The sequence below is a fragment of the Bos indicus x Bos taurus genome, chromosome 26 (genome assembly GCF_003369695.1).
Source record: "Bos indicus x Bos taurus breed Angus x Brahman F1 hybrid chromosome 26, Bos_hybrid_MaternalHap_v2.0, whole genome shotgun sequence".
NCBI classification, from domain to species: Eukaryota; Metazoa; Chordata; class Mammalia; order Artiodactyla; family Bovidae; genus Bos; species Bos indicus x Bos taurus.
Window position 1 is genome coordinate 10,597,011 of NC_040101.1, and position 19,775 is coordinate 10,616,785.

Below are 19,775 nucleotides of genomic sequence, written 5' to 3' on the forward strand. Positions count from 1 at the left end.
GGCCTCAGGGTGCCTTAAAGCTGCCATGGCCAGCCTGTGGCAGCCTGTGTTGACCTGGGCATGAGATCTGGCTTTACTGTAGGAGAGTCTGTTCATCTTGTGTGAGTAGTGAGGAGAACATTCCAGAAATCAGGTTCACTGTTCCTACCAAGAAGACTGGAACCTGGGGAAATGGCTTCAGACAGCATCTCTTCTTTCCGGTAAGAGGAGATAGGGTTCCATAGTTTTCAAACCTATTTCCCCAGGAAGCCAGTGAAGGAAAGAGAAGGATGAAACCTGGCTGGAGAGACCCATCTCGTCACTCTGCGCATACCCATTGCACACGTCTGCTCCGTGCCCAAGATGGTTGTGGGTGCTGGTGATGCTGAGAAGGATGAGAAGACAGGGTCTCTAGCCCCTAGGACAGCAGGTCTCAAAAGTTTTGGTGTAAGGACCTTTCATACACTTATAAATTGGGATCCTGTAAGAACTTTCCCTTGGGGGTTATATTTGTCAGTGTTTATCATGTTAGGAATGCAGAGAAATGTTTAACATATTTATTTTTTAATTCATTAAAAAAATAACCTCCATACACATCAACACAAAAAAACACTTTAATGAGAAAACTATATTGTCTTTATTCTAGACAACTTTTTTGGATTGTAATTGATATCTAATAAGCTGTATATATTTAAAATGTATTCATTGATGTTTGACATAGATATATACCCTGAAACCACCACAGAACATCCAACATCCTAACCCCACAACCACTGATCTGCTTTCTGTCACTATATATTAGTTTGCATTTTGTAGGATTTATATAAATGGAATTATACAGCTTGTAGCCCTTTTCCCCCAACTTCTTCCACTCAGCGTAATTATTTTGAGATTCATCCATGCTGTTGTGTGTATCAATAACTCATTCCTTTTTACTGCTGGGAAGTATTCCATTCTATGGATTTACCACAGTTTGTTTATTCATACATCTGTGGATGAACGTTTAGGCTGTTTCCAATTTTGGGCCTTAGAAATAAAACTGCTATAAATATTCATGTTCAAGTATTTATATGGACATATGCTTCTTTTTCTTTTGTGTAAATATTAATATGTAGGAGTGGAATAGTTGATCATATAGTAGGCATGTGTTTAACTTTCTAGGAAACGGCCAGACTGTCCTCCAAAGCAACTGTACCATTTTACATTTCCACCACTAGAGTTGAGACTGCTAGTTCTTCCCTATTTTTGTCAATATTTGGCGTGGTCAGTCTTTTGAATTTCAGCTGTTCTAACTGATGGTGGTATCTCATTGTGGGTTCAAGTTGCGATTCTCTAACAACTAGTGATAATGTGCAGCTTTTATGTGAATTTCATGTATGTCATTTTTGCTGAATTTCTGTTTAAATACTTTGGTCATTTAAAAAATTGGGCTGTGTTTTATTGTTGAGTTTTGAGAGTTAAACATATATATACATATAGGATTATAAAATATACATATATTGGATATATATATATATATATGTTGGATTGCTGTTGTTGTTTTAGTCTATAAGTAGTGTCCGATTCTGCAGCCCCATGGACTGTAGCCCACCAGGCTCTTTCACCATGGGATTTACTGGCAAGATGCTGCAGTGGGTTGACATTTTCTTCTCCAGGGGATCTTCCCTGACCAGGGATTGAACCCACCTCTCCTGCTTTGCTGGCAGATTCTTTACCACTGAGCCACCAAGGAAGCCCTATATTCTGGATATCACTCCTTTAATAGAAAATGCTTTGCAAAGTTTTCTCCCAGGCTGTGACTTGTCTTTTCATTCTATTAACATCATCTTGAAGAGCTGCAATTTTATTTTCAATGAATTCCATTTTATCAATTTGTTCTTTCATGGACTGTGGTTTGCTGTCTAACCTCACAAATATTTGCCTAGTTCAAGTTTACAAGGGGCTTCCTGGTGGCTCAGGGGTAAAAAAGCCACCTGCAGTGCAGGAGACGTGGGAGACACGGGTTTGATTTGGGAGTGAGACGATCCCCTGGAGAAGGAAATGACAACCCACTCCAGTATTCTTGCTGTGAGAACCCCACTGGCAGAGGAACCTGGTGGGCTACAGTTCACATGGTTGCAAAGAGTTGGACACGACTGAACACACATGCACAAGGTTACAAAGATTTTCTCCTGTGTTTTTTTCTAGACGTTTTATAGTTTTAGGTCTTACATATACATGACACATTTACACTTAATTTTTCTTTTTTTAAATTTTTAAAAAATTATTTATTTTTTAACTGAAGGATAATTGCTTTACAGAATTTTGTTTTCTGTCAAATCTCAACATGAATCAGCCATAGGTATATATATATCCCCTCCCTTTTGAACCTCCCTCCCATCTGCCTCCTCACTCCACCCCTCTAGGTTGACACAGAGCCCCTGTTTGAGTTTCCTGAGACATTCAGTAAATTCCCATTGGCTATCTATTTTACATATGGTAATGTAAGTTTCCATGTTACTCTCTCCATACATCTCACCCTCTCCTCCCCTTACACTTAATTTTTAAATTAAACTTTTAATTTTGATGTAATTGCATGCTCACATGCAATTCTAAGGACTAATGCAGAGAAACCTCACATACAATTTACCCAATTTTCTTCAATAGTAACACCCTGCAAAACTATAGTAGAATGTCACATCAATGATGTTGGCACCAATACAGTCAAAATACAGAACATTTCCATCACTACAAGGATCTCTCCTATTGCTCTTTTATAACCACACCCACCTACTTTTCTCAACCCCCGCCTCCTTACAACCACTAATCTCTTCTCTGTCTCTATAATTTTGTCATTTCATGATTGTTATATAAGTGGTCTTAAACAGTATGTAACCCTTTGGGACTGGCTTTTTTTTCATGCAGCCTGGAGACATTACTTTGCCAGCAAAGGTCCATCTAGTCAAGGCTTTGGTTTCTCCAGTAGTCATGTATGGATGTGAGAGCTGGACTATAAAGAAAGCTGAGGGCTGAAGAATTGATGCTTTTTGAACTGTGGTGTTGGAGAAGACTCTTGAGAGTCGTTGGACTGCAAGGAGATTCAACCAGTCCATCCTAAAGGAAATCAGTCCTGAGTGTTCATTGGAAGGACTGATGTTGAAGCTGAAACTCCAATACTTTGGCCACCTGATGTGAAGAGCTGGCTCATTGGAAAAGACCCTGATGCTGGGAAAGATTGAAGGTGGGAGGAGAAGGGGATGACAGAGGATGAGATGGTTGGATGGCATCACCAATTCAATGGACATGAGTTTGAGTAAACTCCAGGAGTTGGTGATGGACAGGGAGGCCTGGCGTGCTGCAGTCCATGGGGTCACAAAGAGTTGGACACAGCTGAGCGACTGAACTGAACTGAACAGAATCCCTGGAGATTCATAGACATCTTTGAGTATATCAATGGTTTATTTCCTTTTATTGCTGAGTATGGATATACCATGATTCATTTAACCATTCACCCATTGAAGAACATCTGAATTGTTCCAGTTTTTATAGAAAAACTTTATTATAAATAATAATACTATGAACATTTGTGTGCAGTGTTTTATGTGAATATGTTTTGGTTTTTTATGGGATAAATGCTCCAAAGTGCAAATACAGGGCTGTATAGCAGTACATGTTTAGTCTTGTAAAACCGACAAATTGTTTCTCTGGTGGCTCTACTGTTTCGCACTCCCAGCAGCACTTTATGAACGATCCCGTTTCTCTACATTCTTCCAGAGTTTGTTGCTGTCACTACTTTTTCTTTTAGCCATTCCGATAGGATGTGTAGTGATAGCTCATTCTGATATGATTTGCTATAGGTCCCCAAGATTTTCTCCTACGTCGTTTTCTAAAAGTACTATAGTTTTGTGTTTTACCTTTACATTTGTGATCCATTTTGAATTAATTGTAAAATGTGTGAGATGACCTAAGGCTATCCAATTGCTCCAACCCCGTTTGTTGCAAAGGCTGTCCTTCACCATGAATTGCTGTGTATCTTTGTCAAAAATCAAGTGGGCATATTTGTAGGTATTATTTCTGAGTTCTTTATTCTGTTTTATTGATTTATGTCTGTCCTTCCATCGATCTCACACTCTCTTGATTACTATAGCAGACGATGAGATGGCTGGATGGCATCACTGACTCGATGGACGTGAGTCTGAGTGAACTCCGGGAGTTGGTGATGGACAGGGAGGCCTGGCGTGCTGCGATTCATGGGGTCACAAAGAGTCGGACACGACTGAGCAACTGATCTGATGGTAAGACTTAATATAGGATAGAGTGATACTCTTTACTTTACTTTTATTTTTCAAGATTGTTTTAGCTATTCCAGGATCTGTGGCTCTCCATATACATTTGAGAATAAGTTTGTCTATACCTACAAAAATATTGCTGGGATTTCGATAGGAATTACATTGAAGCTATAGATCAATTCGGGGAGAATTGTCATCGTTACTATGTTGACTCTTCCACTCCATGAACATAGGGTATGTCTATGTCTTTCTTTGATTTTTAAAAATTAGCATTTTGCAATTTCTAGCACACTTATCCTGTATATCTTTTGTTAAGTCTATTCTTAATACTACATTTTATTTGGAGTGATTTATGTAGAATGGTACAGTGTCTTTAATTTAGTTTCCACCTGTCCATTGTTACCATATAGAAATATGATTGATTTTTTGTGTGTGTTGAACTTGTTCTCTATAATCTTGCTGAACAGCCCTATTAGTTCCGGGAGTCTTTTCAATCACATTATCTGTAAAGAGGGATACTTTTATGTCTTCCTTTCTAACCAGTAAGCTTTTTATTTATTTATTTTTCTTGCTTTCTTGCTGTGGCTAGAACTATGCTGAATAAAAATGATAAGAGCAGACATCCTTGCCTTATTTTCAGTCCTACAGAGAAAGAATTTAGTCTTTCACCATTAAGTATATTAGCTATAAGCTATTTTATAGATGCTATTTATCAAGTTGAGGAATTTCCCAGCTATTTTTAGTTGCTGAGAATTTTCATGAATTGTCATGAATATATGTTGAATTTCATCGAATGCTTTTATCCTATCAATTGACAGTGAGCATAAAATTTTTATTCTTTAGCACATTTTTATGGTGAAATATAACAATTGATTTTTTTTTTTTAATGCTCAACCAACTTTGCATACTTGAAATAAATCCCATTTGGTCCTGTTATATAATTATTTTTATATGTTGCTAGGTTTGGTTTGTTAACATTTTGTTGAGGATATTTGCTTTGAAGTTCATGAGAAAATTGGTCTATAATTTTCTTTTTTTGTACTGTCTTTTATTTGGTATGAGGATAATACTAGTCTCATAGGATGAGTTGGGAAATATTCCTTCTTTTTTAATAATTAAATTGTTTTACATTGGTGTTAATTCTTTTAAAAATGCTTAGTAGAATCCTCCAGTGAAATCTCTTGGAGGTTTCTTTGAGGAGAGCTTTTGCAGTTATAAATTCTATTTTTATTTATTTATCTGGCTGTGCAGGGTCTTCATTGCTTCACTCAGTCTTTCTCTATTTGCAGCAAGTAGCAGCTGCTCTTCGTTGCAGTCACGGGCTTCTCGTGTGGTGGCTGCTCTTGCTGTGGCGCACAGGCTCTAGGGTGCACGAGCTCAGCATTCGCAAAAAGGCTTAGTTGCCCTGCAACGTGTGGAATTGTCCCAGACCAGGGATCAAACCAGTGTCCCCTGCATTGGCAGGCAGATTCTTAACCACTGGACCACCAGGGAAACCCACAAATTGTATTTTTAAATTGGTTATAGGACTATTCAGGTTGTCTATTTCATCTTGATTGAGTTGTTGTAGTTTGTGATTTTTGAAGAATTGTTTCATTTCCTCTAACTTGTCAAATTTATGGGCATAGTTATCTTTAGTAGTCCCTTATTTTCCTATTAAGGGATATGCAATACTATCCTCTCTTTCATTCCTGATATTGTTGACTGTACTTTTTCTCTTTTTATCTTTCTCTGTCTTGCTGAAGATTTGTCAGTTTTATTGATTTATATTTTAAAGAATCAGCTTTTTATATCATTGACTTTCTCTGTGGTTTTCCTGTTTTCAATGTTATCAGGTTTCTGTGTTTATCTTTATTGTTTCCTTTTGCTTGCTTTGGGATTCCCTGGTGGCTCAGAGGGTTAAGCGTCTGCCTGCAAGGCCAGAGACCCGGTTCGATCCCTGGGTCGGAAAAATCTATTCTTGCCTGGGAAATCCTATGGACAGAGGAACCTGGTGGGCTACAGTCCATGGGGTCTCAAAGAGTCAGACACGACTGAGTGACTTCACTTTCACTTTGCTTGCTTTGGGCTTGTTTTGCTCTTCATTTTCTAGTTGGAGCTATGTCCAGCGTTTTTTAGTTGTAAGATGGAGGACCAGGGAAGAATATGCCTGCTCTGTATCAGTGGAACTGAAGGTTGATTAACTTTTAAAAAGATTTTAAAAATAAGAAAAAAATCTTACATAGTTACGCATCTAGTAAACATTTTCTTATAAAAAAAAGATTTCATTTTATTTATTTTTGATACTGCTGGGTCTTCATGGCCATGAGGGTTTTGTTTTTCTCGAGTTGCGGTGAGCAGCGGCTACTCAGCATTTGCAGCTTCTCATTGTGGTGGGTGCTCTTGTTGCAGAGCACAGGCTTAAGGGCATGCAGGCTTCAGTAGTTGCGGCGGGTGGGCTCTGCAGTTGGGGCTCCTGGGCTCTAGAGCACAGGCTCAGTAGTTCTGGCACATGGGCTTAGTTGCTCTGAGGCATGTGGGATCTTTCCAGATCAGGGATTGAACCAGTATCTCCTACATTGGCAGGAGGATTCTTTACCACTGAGCCACCAGGGAAGCTCCTGTCACAAGTAATGAGCCAATATTATCAAAGTCTATACTGTATTTGTATATCCTCAACTAGTTTTTACCTAATGTCCTTCTCTTCCAAGATGTCTCTTAGGTTCCTCTTGCCTGTGACAATTTCTCTGACTTTCCTTGTTCTTTATGACCTTGAAAGTTTTGAAATACACTGGTCAGATATTTTTAAAAATTCCTCATAATACGGCATTTTTTTCTGATGTTTTTCTCGTGGTTAGATTGGAGTTATGGGGCTTTGGGAGGAAGATCACAGAGGTAAAGGGCCATTTTCATCATGTCACATCAAGGCTACATAGTATCAGCATGACTTATCCCTGCTGATGTTTGGGGTTTATTAGGTTTTATCACTGTAATGTACTATAATGATGACATTTCAGTACTCTTACATATTGTACCCTTTGGAAGAAAGTTGCTATATGCAGTCCACACTTAAGGAGTGGAGAGTCATACTCCACCTTCTTGAGTAGGTTGTCTCTGCATAAATTATTTTCTACTTATTTATTTGTTCTATCATTGTATTTTATTGATGTGGATTCATGGATCTTTATTTTATACTTTGGGTTATAATCTGATACTGTGGTTTTTATTTTGTTGCTGCCTTCATTTTGAAACATATTTTTGCCAAATATAGAATTCAAGGTTGACATATATTTTCTTTTAGTTCTTTAAAGATGTCCCATCAGTGTCTTCTTGTCTACATATTTTCAGTGATAAATCTGCTGTCATTTTTTGTTCCTTGGTACATAACATGTGTTTTTCTCTGGCTGCGTTTAAGATTTTTTCATTGGTTTTAAACAATTTGACTATAATGTATCTTGGTGTAGTTTTTTTCCCATGTTTCTTCTGCTTTGTGTTTCTTGGGATTCTTAAAGTGTGGATTTATAATTTTCATTAAGTTTGGAAAGTTTTAGCTGTTACCTCTTTAAATATTTTTCTTGCCACCCACTCTGTATCTGCTCCTTTAGGAACTCTGGTTATCTATATATGAGGTGGCTTGAAATTGTCCCACAGCATATTGATGTGCTGTTTACTTTGATTTTTAAAAAATGTTTTTCATTTTTGTTAGTTTCTTTGCTATCTATGCCTTCAAGTTTACTAAATTTTCCTTCTGCAGCGTCTAATCTGCCATGAATCTCATCCAGTGTATTTTCTACTTACAGACATTCAACTTGGGACTTTAAAAACTATCTTCCATGTCTGTAGCTAACAATTTTGTACGTTTGAATAGTTTTATAACTTAGTATTATAATCACTTTGCCAACAAAGGTCCTTGTAGTCACAGCTATGGTTTTTCCAGTAGTCCTGTACAGATGTGAGAGTTGGACTGTAAAGAAGGCTGAGTGCTGAAGAATCAATACTTTTGAACGGTGCTGGAGAAGACTCTTGAGAGTCCCTTGGACTGCAAGATCAATGGAAATCAACCCAGAACTTTCATTGGAAAGACTGAAGCTAAAGCTGAAGCTCCAAGACTTTGGCCACCTAATGCAAAGAGCTGACTCATTGGAAAAGACCCTGACGCTGGGAAAGATTGAGGAGGATGAGATGGTTAGATAGCATTACCGACTCAATGGACATAAATTTGAGCCAACTCTGGGAGATAGTGGAGGACAGAGGACTGTAGTTCATGGGGTAGCAAAGAGTTGGAAATGTCTAGCAACTGAACAACAAAGACAACAATTATAATAACTTAGTGTTACAATATCCCAGGGACGGGGGAGCCTGGTAGGCAGCCGTCTATGGGGTTGCACAGAGTTGGACACGACTGAAGTGCCTTAGCAGCAGCAGCAGCAGTGTTAACAATGACTTAGTATCCTTCTTTGCTAATTCTAACGTCTGTACCATTTCTGGATCACTTTCAATTTACTTATGATTGTCTTTATTATGGGTCATGGTCTTCTGTCTCTTTCCATGCCTGATAATCTTTGATTGGATGCCAGACATTGTGATTTTCGCCTTGTTAGGTGCTTAACATTTTTATGTTACTATAAATATTTTTGATGGCTTCCCTTGTAGCTCAGTCAGTAAAGAATCTGCCTGCAATGCAGGAGACCCATGTTCAATTCCTGGGTCAGGAAGATCCCCTGGAGAGGGAAATGGCAACCCACTCCAGTGTTCTTGCCTGGAGAATCCCATGGACAGAGGAGCCTGGCAGGCTACAGTCCATGGGGTCGCAAGAGTCAGACATAACTTAACCCCCATCACCATAAATATTTTTAAGCTTTATACTAGGATGCAATTAAATGAGTTGGAAGCAGTTTAATTCTTGGAGTCTAGCATTTATAATTAGCTAGGTTGACCCATAGCAGTGCTCATTCTAGGGTTAATATTTTCCCATCACTGAGGCAAGACCTTCCTGAATACTCAGCAAAATACTCTGTGAATTATGAACTTTACTGGTATGCTGGTGAGAACTAGTACTATACCTGGCCATGTGTGAACACTTAGGCATTATTTCTTCTAATCATTTTGAATGAATTCTTTGCTTGTCCTTAGGTCATTTTCTATTACCCATGCGCTGATTATTACTCTGCTGAGCCTTTGCCAAGGACCTTCTACAGACCTCTGGAGTTTTTTCTCTGTGCAGTTTACTCCTCTTTGTCCTATGACTCTAGCTTCCTTGGTCTTTCTGGACTCCTAGCTCTGTATGCTCGACTCAGAAAATCTCTAAAGCTGTGCATTTGTTTCCCCTCCTCTGCTACATCCTGCAAACTCACTATAGGAAGTTGTGGGGCTCACCATGTTTGTTTCCTATATTCAGGGATCACATTGCTTCATTGCCTAATACCTAGTGTCATGATAACTGCTTTATATATTTTTCTGGGTTTTTGGTTACTTCAGATGACAGGGTAAATCCAATTCATGTCAACTGCATCTTGATTGGAAAATCTGCAGAGCTATTAAAAATGTACATGGTCAGATCCTAGACCTGGGATTCTGGTTCACTAGTAGGTCTGAGGTGGGCATAGAGTGTTTAAGTTTCTGAATTGAGGAGACAAAAATCATAACAGCAGCAAGCAATTAGCACTGGTGATTCTTATGTCCATCTCCCACACAACTAAGCACTGAGTATAGCATGAGAAGAATAGTATTTATTATACTTTTCCAGTGAGGCATGCACCATGTTAGCTGTTTTACATGCTTTGTATAATTTCTTTTTTTTTTTCTATTTTTTATTTTTTTTATTTTTTAAATTTTTTATTCCTTTATTTCTCATGTGTTCCCCATCCTGAACCCTCCTCCCGTATAATTTCATTTTTGTGACAAGATGTTGATCAAGGTCTTCTTAGCAGTGTATCTCAGAAGAGGAAACCAAAATTTAAGAAAGAATAGAAGGATAGCAAAGCAGAATAAGGAAAAAAGACCCTAGCCCTTTGTCACTTCGGGCCACTGAACTGCTTTCCACAGTCCACATCCTTACCCTTCTGCAAGGAGCTCACTCTGATATTTGAACAAAGCAGGCAGCTGCTTTCAGAATCATTTTTATTCATTAGGATGATTTACTGGGTTTTACTAATTCTGTCCTTGTGCATTTACTTTGCCATTTACAGATATCTTTTCCTTTCTTGGTTATGATACTTTTGTCGTTGTTCTTTCTGTCCTGTTAAAGAAAAACGGAACAATTATTAAACGCCAGCAAAGGAACATTTACAAAATCTCTGAGACTCAAAGACTGTCTGGGTACCCATCAGCCAGCTCAAGAAAGAGTTGAATGGCTGTTTACAGATATTTCAGGTGGGACTAAGGTGCTTTGACTCAGTGCATAGACCTCAAACTCAACCCTTCCCTCTGCCTTGGGTTGCTTTCATCTTTACTCTGAGCAAGCTCTCCAGAATGTTCCACTTCATAAAGTTCAGAGATCAGGGCCCCTTGTGAACAGGGCATGCTACTTCACATATCCTGAGGAATAGATGCTCTCAAAGGCATCATTTAGCTGTTTGCAGAAGAAGCAGCACTTCTGGCCATCATGTAGCAAATTGCATAGTTAATAAAAATAGAAATACCTCCGAGGGAAGAATGGAGCATATGTTATAGTCTCAGGGAAGCAATATCTCATTTTCTGTGCCAAAACATCAGAAACTGTTGAGGAATTACAGCAGGTAACTTCTCTACACGGGTGTTCTGGCCAAAAACAAAACTGCCCTTGAGCACCACCTCTCTCACTGAAGATAAAACATGGCATCTGTTTTCTTTATCTTTCTCTCCAAAGGAAGTTACCTGCAGGCTTCATAAGTGGAATTGCAGATGTGCTGCTTTGTGGATGACACTTCCTTTCCCAAGCTGAGTGCATTGTGTTAATTCATACCATGAAGTTGGTCCCTACATGTGGTAGCTGTGATGTTCTGGAGATGGTGCCGGGTGGAGGTGGGGAGATGTCTCAGAGTAAAAAGATTTTTGAATTCATATGCACACCGAAGCTTGTGCATATATATTGTTGTTCGGTCACTAAGCTGAGTCTGACTCTTTTTGACTCCATGGACTACAGCATGCCAAGCTTCCTGGTCCGTCACTATCTCCTGGAGTTTGCTCAAAATTCATGTCCATTGAGTCAGTGATGCTATCTAACCATCTCATTCTCTGTCACCCCCTTCTCTTCCTGCCCTCAATCTTTCCCAGCATCAGCATCTTTTCCAGTGAGTCGGCTCTTTGCATCAGGTGGCCAAAGTATTGCAGCTTCAGCATCAGCCCTTCCAATGAATATCCAGGGTGGGTCTCCTTTAGGATTGACTGGTTTGATCTTCTTGCGCTCCAAGGGACCTTCAAGAGTCTTCTCCAGCACCACAATTCAAAAGCATCAATTCTTTGGTGCTCAACCTTCCTTATGATCCATCTCTCACATTAGTACATGATTACTGTAAAAACCATAGCTTTGAGTATAAGGACATTTGTGGACAAAGTGATGTCTCTGATTTTTGAATATGCTGTCTAGGTTTATCATAGCTTTCCTTCCAAGGAGCAAGCATCTTTTAATTTCATGGCTGCGGTCACTGTTCGCAGTGATTTTAGAGCCCCCCAAAATAAAATCTGTCATTTTTTCCACTTTTTCCCCTTCTATTTGCCATGAAGTGATGGGCCCAGATGCCATGATCTTAGTTTTTTGAATGTTGAGTTTTAAGCCAGCTGTTTCGCTTTACTCTTGCACCCTCATCAAGAAGCCCTTTAGTTTCTTTTCACTTTCTGCCATCAGAATGATATCATCTACATATCTGAGGTTGCTGATATTTCTCCTGGCAATCTGGTTGTTACATATATGTAGCTGCTTTGGGAATTAAAGGTGTGGGTCAATTCAGTTTCTGAATTAATGGTAAGTGTTTACTGGGTTTTTTTCCCAATCAAGAGACAACATGCTGTGATGAAGGGAATTTGTGATTTGTCAAGTTTTCTGACATTAAAAATGGACACTCTACTCAAACTTGAGGATTGTTGGACTGGATCAACTTTAACCTTTCTTCTTGTCTACAATCCCATGACTATGTAACCTTGGACATGTCCGCTGTGTGCTCTGGGTTTTTCATGTATTCAGTTCCTAGGATTCCATCTCGTGTGCCAGAATGTGTGTCTTCCCTTAGCATTTTGAGCAGGGTATTACCATGCGTTGCTGCTGAGACCCTCCCCAAAGTTCACCGTGGGTCTTTTCTCCCCACCGAGTCTGAACTTTCCATGCCATTTTTAAACCCCTTGAGTCCTTCTGTGTTCTTTCACTCATTGCTTTCATAATCTCCTAATTACCAGACTATAGCATTTTATCCATCCTTCCCTCATCCCCCAGGTGATCTCTGAACTAGCACGACTCCATCTACCTCTCCTCCCATCACATAGTAAAAATTCCTATTCCCATAGTGCCAATGGTCTCAATTAGTTAGGGATTAGGAGGAATGCCACCTGATTTAACATATTCATATGCATTCATACAGTTATGACAGAGAGCCCCACAGAGACAAACTCCCCTCATGCATTTACCTTTGTGAAAGAAAATGCTTATTAATCTCAATTATCCCTTAATTGGTAACTTTCAACAGTAAGGAAAAAGATGTGAAAAAGTGCAGATAGCTAGGAAGAGGAAATAATTTTTTGGGTACGCGCCCACCAAACAGGTGGGCCAGTCTGGACTAGAGTCTGTTCCCAAGGTCAGGATCGCTCCTTTTCCTCCCCCCTCCTTTCTCTCCTCCCTCCTTTCCCTCCCCCCTCCTTTCCCTCCCCCCTCCTTTCCCTCCCCCCTCCTTTCCCTTTCCCCCTCCTTTCCCTCCCCTCCCTCCCCTCCCCCTCCTTCCGATCTCCCCTCTTCCCCTCCCTTCCTGTCTTCATTCTTCTACTTCAAAACACTGCACATTTTCACAAGTGCCAATATTTTTCACTGTAGCTCACCTATCAGGGAGGGCAGAGGGTGGAGAGGAAAGCTGTAGGCTGTTGACATTAGTTGATATTTTTTTTTATAAAATCTGCTTGTGTCCATCTAGGATTTTCTTATTGGGACTGTGGAGCAGAGTAGTCATAATGGTGAAGAATTAAGATTAAAGCGTGGGCTGGAAATGTGAATTTTTGTACCATTTATATCCTCCACATATTCATTTAGAAGTTTTATGGGTTCTAGAGCTCTTTCCTGCTCTGTGGGAAACAGTGAGTCAGTGGACTGGATAACAAAGTGTGATTTCTAGATCATGTTTATCCTGGAAGAATGGAGTGAGGGGTCTGGGAAAGCAGGGGTGGGAGACAGTGGGGGGGATGAGGAGGGGTGTTGTGGAGCAAGGGGCTGAACTAGAGAGGTGGAGGCTACCTGGACACCATGCATCCTTCTCTGTGAGAAATTAGGGCTCAGTTTCCACTGGCAAATAACTAGTTCCTGGGTGGTGGATGGGGCATGGCAAACTAGAGTCCTTGTGTTACTGGGATAAGGCTTTGGAAACTGCAACAGCCTGTGCTGAGGAGAAAGCAGGGTCTCCATGGGCAGGGTGGAGAAACTGTGAAGTGGGCTGGGATAGGGGTGTTGGAAACCCAAGCGGCCACCCTGGACTCCATATCCCAGGTCATCCTAATAGTGAACTTGGCCCAATGCTACGATCTTGTGCACGAGCAGCTGGAGAACAGAGGTCTTACCTGTCACAACTCGGGTTTCATTTGTTCAGTTTCCTGGTCTGTGCAGAGCTTAACCTAACTGGGGATCCAACAGAGCAAGAGGACATTAAGAATACCCATTTGGCAAGTGGTGCAGAATCAGTACTCTTCCCTGGAAAGTCCCATGGACAGAGGAGCCTGGTGGGCTGCAGTCCATGGGGTCGCGAAGAGTCGGGCATGACTGAGCAACTTCCCTTTCACTTTTCACGTTCATGCATTGGAGAAGGAAATGGCAACCCACTCCAGGGTTCTTGCCTGGAGAATCCCAGGGACGAGGGAGCCTGGTGGGCTGCCGTCTCTGGGGTCGCAGAGTCAGACACGACTGAAGCGACTTAGCAGCAGCAGCAGCAGAATCAGTATGAAGACGGTCTGCACTGAAACACTGAAGCTCTGAGCATTTCACAGTAAGTTGAATGAATGATGTGGCCAAGCCCTATTCATTTTTAACTTTTTTAACTTCCTGAGCTTATTTAAAATTTTGGACTAATCTTAGGCTCAGAGAGAAGTTTCAGTAAAAGGACAGAGAGTCGTCAGTTGCATCTCACCCAGTTTCCATTAATATTAACATCCTACATATGCTATGCTACCACTGTATAATAATCAAACCCAGGAAATTAGCATTGGAATCATGCAATGAACCAAACTGCAGACCTTATTAGAATTCTACTAGATTTTCCATGCATGTCCCTTTCTCTTCCCTTTTCCTTCAGGATCCCACATTACATCTAGTTGTTAATTTCTTTTCAATTTCCTCCAACCTGAGTGACTACTTTTCCCTTATCTCATGCCTTGACACTTTTTTAAGAGTTCTATGTGCTTCGTCACTCAGTAGTGTCCAACTCTGTGTGACCCCACGGATTGTAGCCCACCAAGCTCCTCTGTCCATGGGATTCTCCAGGCAAGAGTACTGGAGTGGGTTGACATTTCCTCCTCCAGTTTAGAAGAGTACTGATTGATTATCTTATAGAATGTCCCTCATTTTGGGTTTGTTTGGTGCTTTCTAATGGTTAGAATGTTGTGAGTTTTTGGAACAAATACTACAGAAGTCATGTTGCGTCCTGTTTGGTGTATCCTGTCAGGGGGTTTCTGATGTTGGTGTGTATCATTGCTGGTGCTAATCACCTTGATCAGTGGGTTCAGGTGGTGTCTGCAGGGGTATTTGCTGTAAAGCTCCTATCTTCCCTTTCATAATTAATAAATAACTTGGGGTGAGATGTGTGTGCTTAGTTGCTCAGTAGCGTCTGACTCTTTGCAACTCCACGGATTGTAGCCCACTAGGCTCCTCCGTCCATGGGATTTTCCAGGCAAGAGTACTGGAGGGGGGTGCCATTGCCTTCTCCGCACTTAACCTTAGTTATGTCTTAAAATCCCTGTCTCCAAATAAAATTACACTGGGGTTTAGGGCTTCAGTATTATGAGTTTTCAGTTCAGTCACTTAGTTGTGTCCGACTCTTTGCGACCCCATGGACTGCTGCATGCCAGGCTTCCCTGTCCATCACCAACTTACGAAGTTTACTCAAACTCATGTCTATCACATCAGTGATGCCATCCAATCATCTTATCCTCTGTCGTCCCCTTCTCCTTCCACCTTTAATCTTTCCCAGCATCAGGGTCTTTTCCAATGAGTCGGTTCTTCGCATCAGGTGGCCAAAATATTGGAGTTTCAACTTCAGCATCAGTCCTTCCCGTGAATATTCAGGACTGATTTCCTTTAGGATGGACTGGCTGGCTCTTCTTGCAGTTCAAGGGAATCTCAAGAGTCTTCTCCAGCACCACAGTTCAAAAGCATCAATTCTTCAGCACTCAGCTTTTTTAAATTATGAGTTTTAAGAGGACACAATTCATTCCAGAGCAGACACCACTACTACTACTACTACTGCTACTACTAAGTCGCTTCAGTCGTGTCCGACTCTGTGTGACCCCAGAGACGGCAGCCCACCAGGCTCCTCCATCCCTGGGATTCTCCAGGCAAGAACACTGGAGTGGGTTGCCATTTCCTTCTCCAATGCATGAAAGTGAAAAGTGAGAGTGAAGTCGCTCAGTTGTGTCCAACTCTTCACGACCCCATGGACTGCAGCCCACCAGGCTCCTCCATCCATGGGATTTTCCAGGCAAGAGAATTGGAGTGGGGTGCCATTGCCTTTTTAGTATACTTTATTTTACTGTTTAAAATAAAATATTATTTTACTATTAATATTATTAAAATACTTTTTTTTTTTTTTTCATTTTGCTACTCAAGTTGCTCTACCTTTAGAAATTAGAAACTCTTTCAGGGTGTCTCCTGAGTTTTTTTGGAAAGCCTTCCATTTTATTCCTTCATTCATTCATTTGTACTTTCCTGCTTTCTGGCACCACAAGATATTCTAGGCTCATCTGTATTTCCCCCGGCCCAGCCCTGGGATCAATCATTTTTCGAAGGAGCTCTTGTTCTTTTTATTGGAGAATAATATGTAGAAACCAGTATTCTAATGTTAGGTGTGCTTATTGCTACTGAAATGTCTGCTTCTAGGCCCTCTCAGTGGATAGAGTTGGGAAATATTATCTATGTGTACTAACCCACGCACATACATCTTTCTGTACCTGTGTCTTTGTATATACAAAATATCTTGAGTTCCATGATCTATTTTTCACTTATGATGCTTCTTACACAAAATGTGAGAAATCGCCCCCCCCCCCCTCCATTCCAACCATTCTCTGACCCTGTGGACAACCCCTGTCAATTCTGTTCTGTCACTATCTACCTGAAGTCAGCACAAACTCCTCAGAATAAGGGATAAGCCTCGTAAGATGGCCCTCTTTCGGATGTCAATTGCAAGTCCAGACTTCTGGTACTTCTGAGAGACTGGCTATAAGTTGAGAATTCCCTCCCTTCCATTTTTGTAATGTGCTAGAATTCATCAAACTCTGAAAAGCCCTTATTACCGGCTTATTATAAAGGGTACAACTCAGTAAGGGCCAAATGGAAGAGCTGCATAGAGCAGTGTACGGGGGCAGGGAGTGGGCATGAAGATTCACACCCTTTTGGTTGCACTGGCCTCCCAGCAGCTCTGTGTGTTCACCTTAACATAGACACTCTCCAAACTCTCCAAACACTCTCCACTCTCCAAACAGTAGGAGTTTTAATGGAGGTCCCACTACAGGCATGGTTGATTAAATCATTGGCCATTGGTGAGGAACTCAATCGCCATCTCTCCCTCCCTCACTATGGTTCTATCATTTTATTTATTACCGTTTGTATTCAGTTTTTGTTTCTTGAACATCTTGGTTTTGTTTAATTTTTTTTTCAGGATGGGGAGGGCATTTGAAATTTTAATGTGGTTCTCATATTAAGTGCTTTTCTAGAAGTGTCACTCCTTCCTTATCCCTGATACCCCCCTATTCCTGGTCAACAGTCTCTTTGGCTTCCTGTTAAACATACCCCCCACCCCCCTATTTTTCCTTCTCAAAAATTAGCAGATACATGAGCATGTATTTTCTTACAGTTCCTTTTTTGGATTGAATTGTGTCCTCCCCCCATTCATATGCTGATGTTCCAGCCCCCAATACCTGAGAAAGTAACTTTATCTGGAAATAGGGTCACTGCAGATAATTAGTTAAGATAGAGTGGGCCATAATCCAATATGATTGATGTCCTCTAAAATAGCTGAGAGAAAATATGAACAGATACAGGGAGACCAGGTGAGGATAAAGACAGAGATCAGGGTGATGCTTCTGTAAACCCAGGAAAGTCAGAGATGGGCAGCAAAACCCCAGTTAGTGAAGGTACATCCTCATAACCCTAAGAAGGAACCAGCCTGCCAATGCCTTGATCCTGGACTTGAGCCTCTAGAACTACGAGATGCTAGATTTCTGTCGTTTAACCACCCAATCTGGGGGACTTCCCTGGTGGTCCAGTGGCTAAGACTCTGTGCTCCCAATGCAGGGGGCCTGGTTTTGATCCCTGGTCAGGGAATTAAGATTCTGCAATGTTCCAACAATGATCAAAGTTCCCACATGCCACCCATAAGACCCAGGGCAGCCAGATAAATAAATAAAAATAAATAAATTAAGAAAATTAATTTAAGCTACCCAATTTGTGGTATTTTATTATAGCAGCTCTCTCAAACTAATATATACTCTCTTCCTTATTTTCAATACAATGGGAAGAAAGTATATATTAGTTTGAGAGAGTAGTCTTGTGCTTTGGTTTTTTCACTTAACACTTATGTCCTGGAAACCAGTTGATATAGAGATCTTCCTCATTAAAAAAAACAGCTGTGCAGTACTCCAGTGTGTGGATATCCTATAGTTTATTTAACTACTCTCCTGTGTATAAGCATTTAGATTGCTTTCAATATTTTGGAATTACAAATGATGCTGCAATAAAAAGGCCTTGTGCTAAGTATTGTTATATTACTAGGAGCATGTCTTCAAGGTAGATTTCTAGAAGTGCGATTTTGTAGAGGTAAGTGCAGTGCAGTTTTATTAGGTTTTGCCAACATTCCCTCCAGAAGGGTCACACCAATTTGTATCCCTGCCAGAAATTTCCCCATGGCCTCAACTATAGAATATGTTGTCATATTTTGAAATTGTTGCCAGTCTGGTAGGGGAGAAATGGTATCTCAGGAGTACCATTTTTCTAATGATGAGGGAGTTTGAGCCTTTTTCCATTTATCAAAGTGTCATTATTAGATCATTTTTTGTGAATTGTCTCTTCATTTGTTTCTTTTTTTCCTATTGGGTTTTATTCCTTTGCCCCACAATTATGAAGTCTTTATATATAATATTAAGGATATTTGCTGTTCGTCTATGATGCATTGATATATCCTGAATATTTTCTCCCAATTTGTCAGTTGACTTTGCATAACAAAAAACCACCGAAAATAACTAAAAATTTTTTCTTTATGTATCCAAATCTCTGAAGCTTTTATTTTATTGCCTCTAGGTTTGGCTCTTAGGTAGGAAGCCTTTTTCTACACCAAGACTAACCTTAATTTCCAAGTCTGGAAATCAACAGTCTGGATTAGGCCATTGATCAGAAAATAGGTTGCATCATTCCCGGTTTTGTACAATTCAAGGAATAGTCTAGCCAGCTACATGAAGCACACACCTATTATTGATAACTAATTTTTATAACAGTTTCACTTTTGCATGCCCCAGGAGCACCTCCTTATAGTCTACAGATATCCATTTACCCAGAGGCTCCAAGGCTTGGCCTTAAGCCCTGAGTGAGCACAGTCGCTTGAATCGGAAGGCACGTTAAGCTTTTGGTATGAAGATTTGTTCCTAGAGAACAGATAAACATTTTTTTTTTCCTCTGCAGGTGAGCACTGAAACAAAGGGAAGATTAGGTGTCTTCAGACAGGGAGAAGTTTAAAAAAATGTTTTTTAAAAATGTTTTTTAAGAAACATTTAAAAAATTTTTTTTTTTTTTTAGTTGCTAAGTCTGGGGTTATAACTCTAAGAATATATGTTGGGCTTTTCTTTGTTTAAAAAGGCAAGAAAATTTGATCTCAGTACTTGAAAGCCACTGTCCTTTAAAGCCCTTCTCAATTGTCTACTCATTTTCTGATTCCTCCTTCATCCAACTAAGGAACCCAGGCAGAGGGAGACTTTCGGTGATTCAGTGAGTGCATTGTTCAATTGAGTCATTCGTGCAGCTCATTCAGCAAACATTTATCTGGACTTATCATCTTCCAGGCAATTTTGTGTTAAAAAAATGTTTTGTTTTTTTTTTAAACTGATACCTCTCTCTTATCCGAGTCTTACTAGAATCTCTGGGGTTGAAGCCTAGACAACAATATTAAACCATTGCTTCAA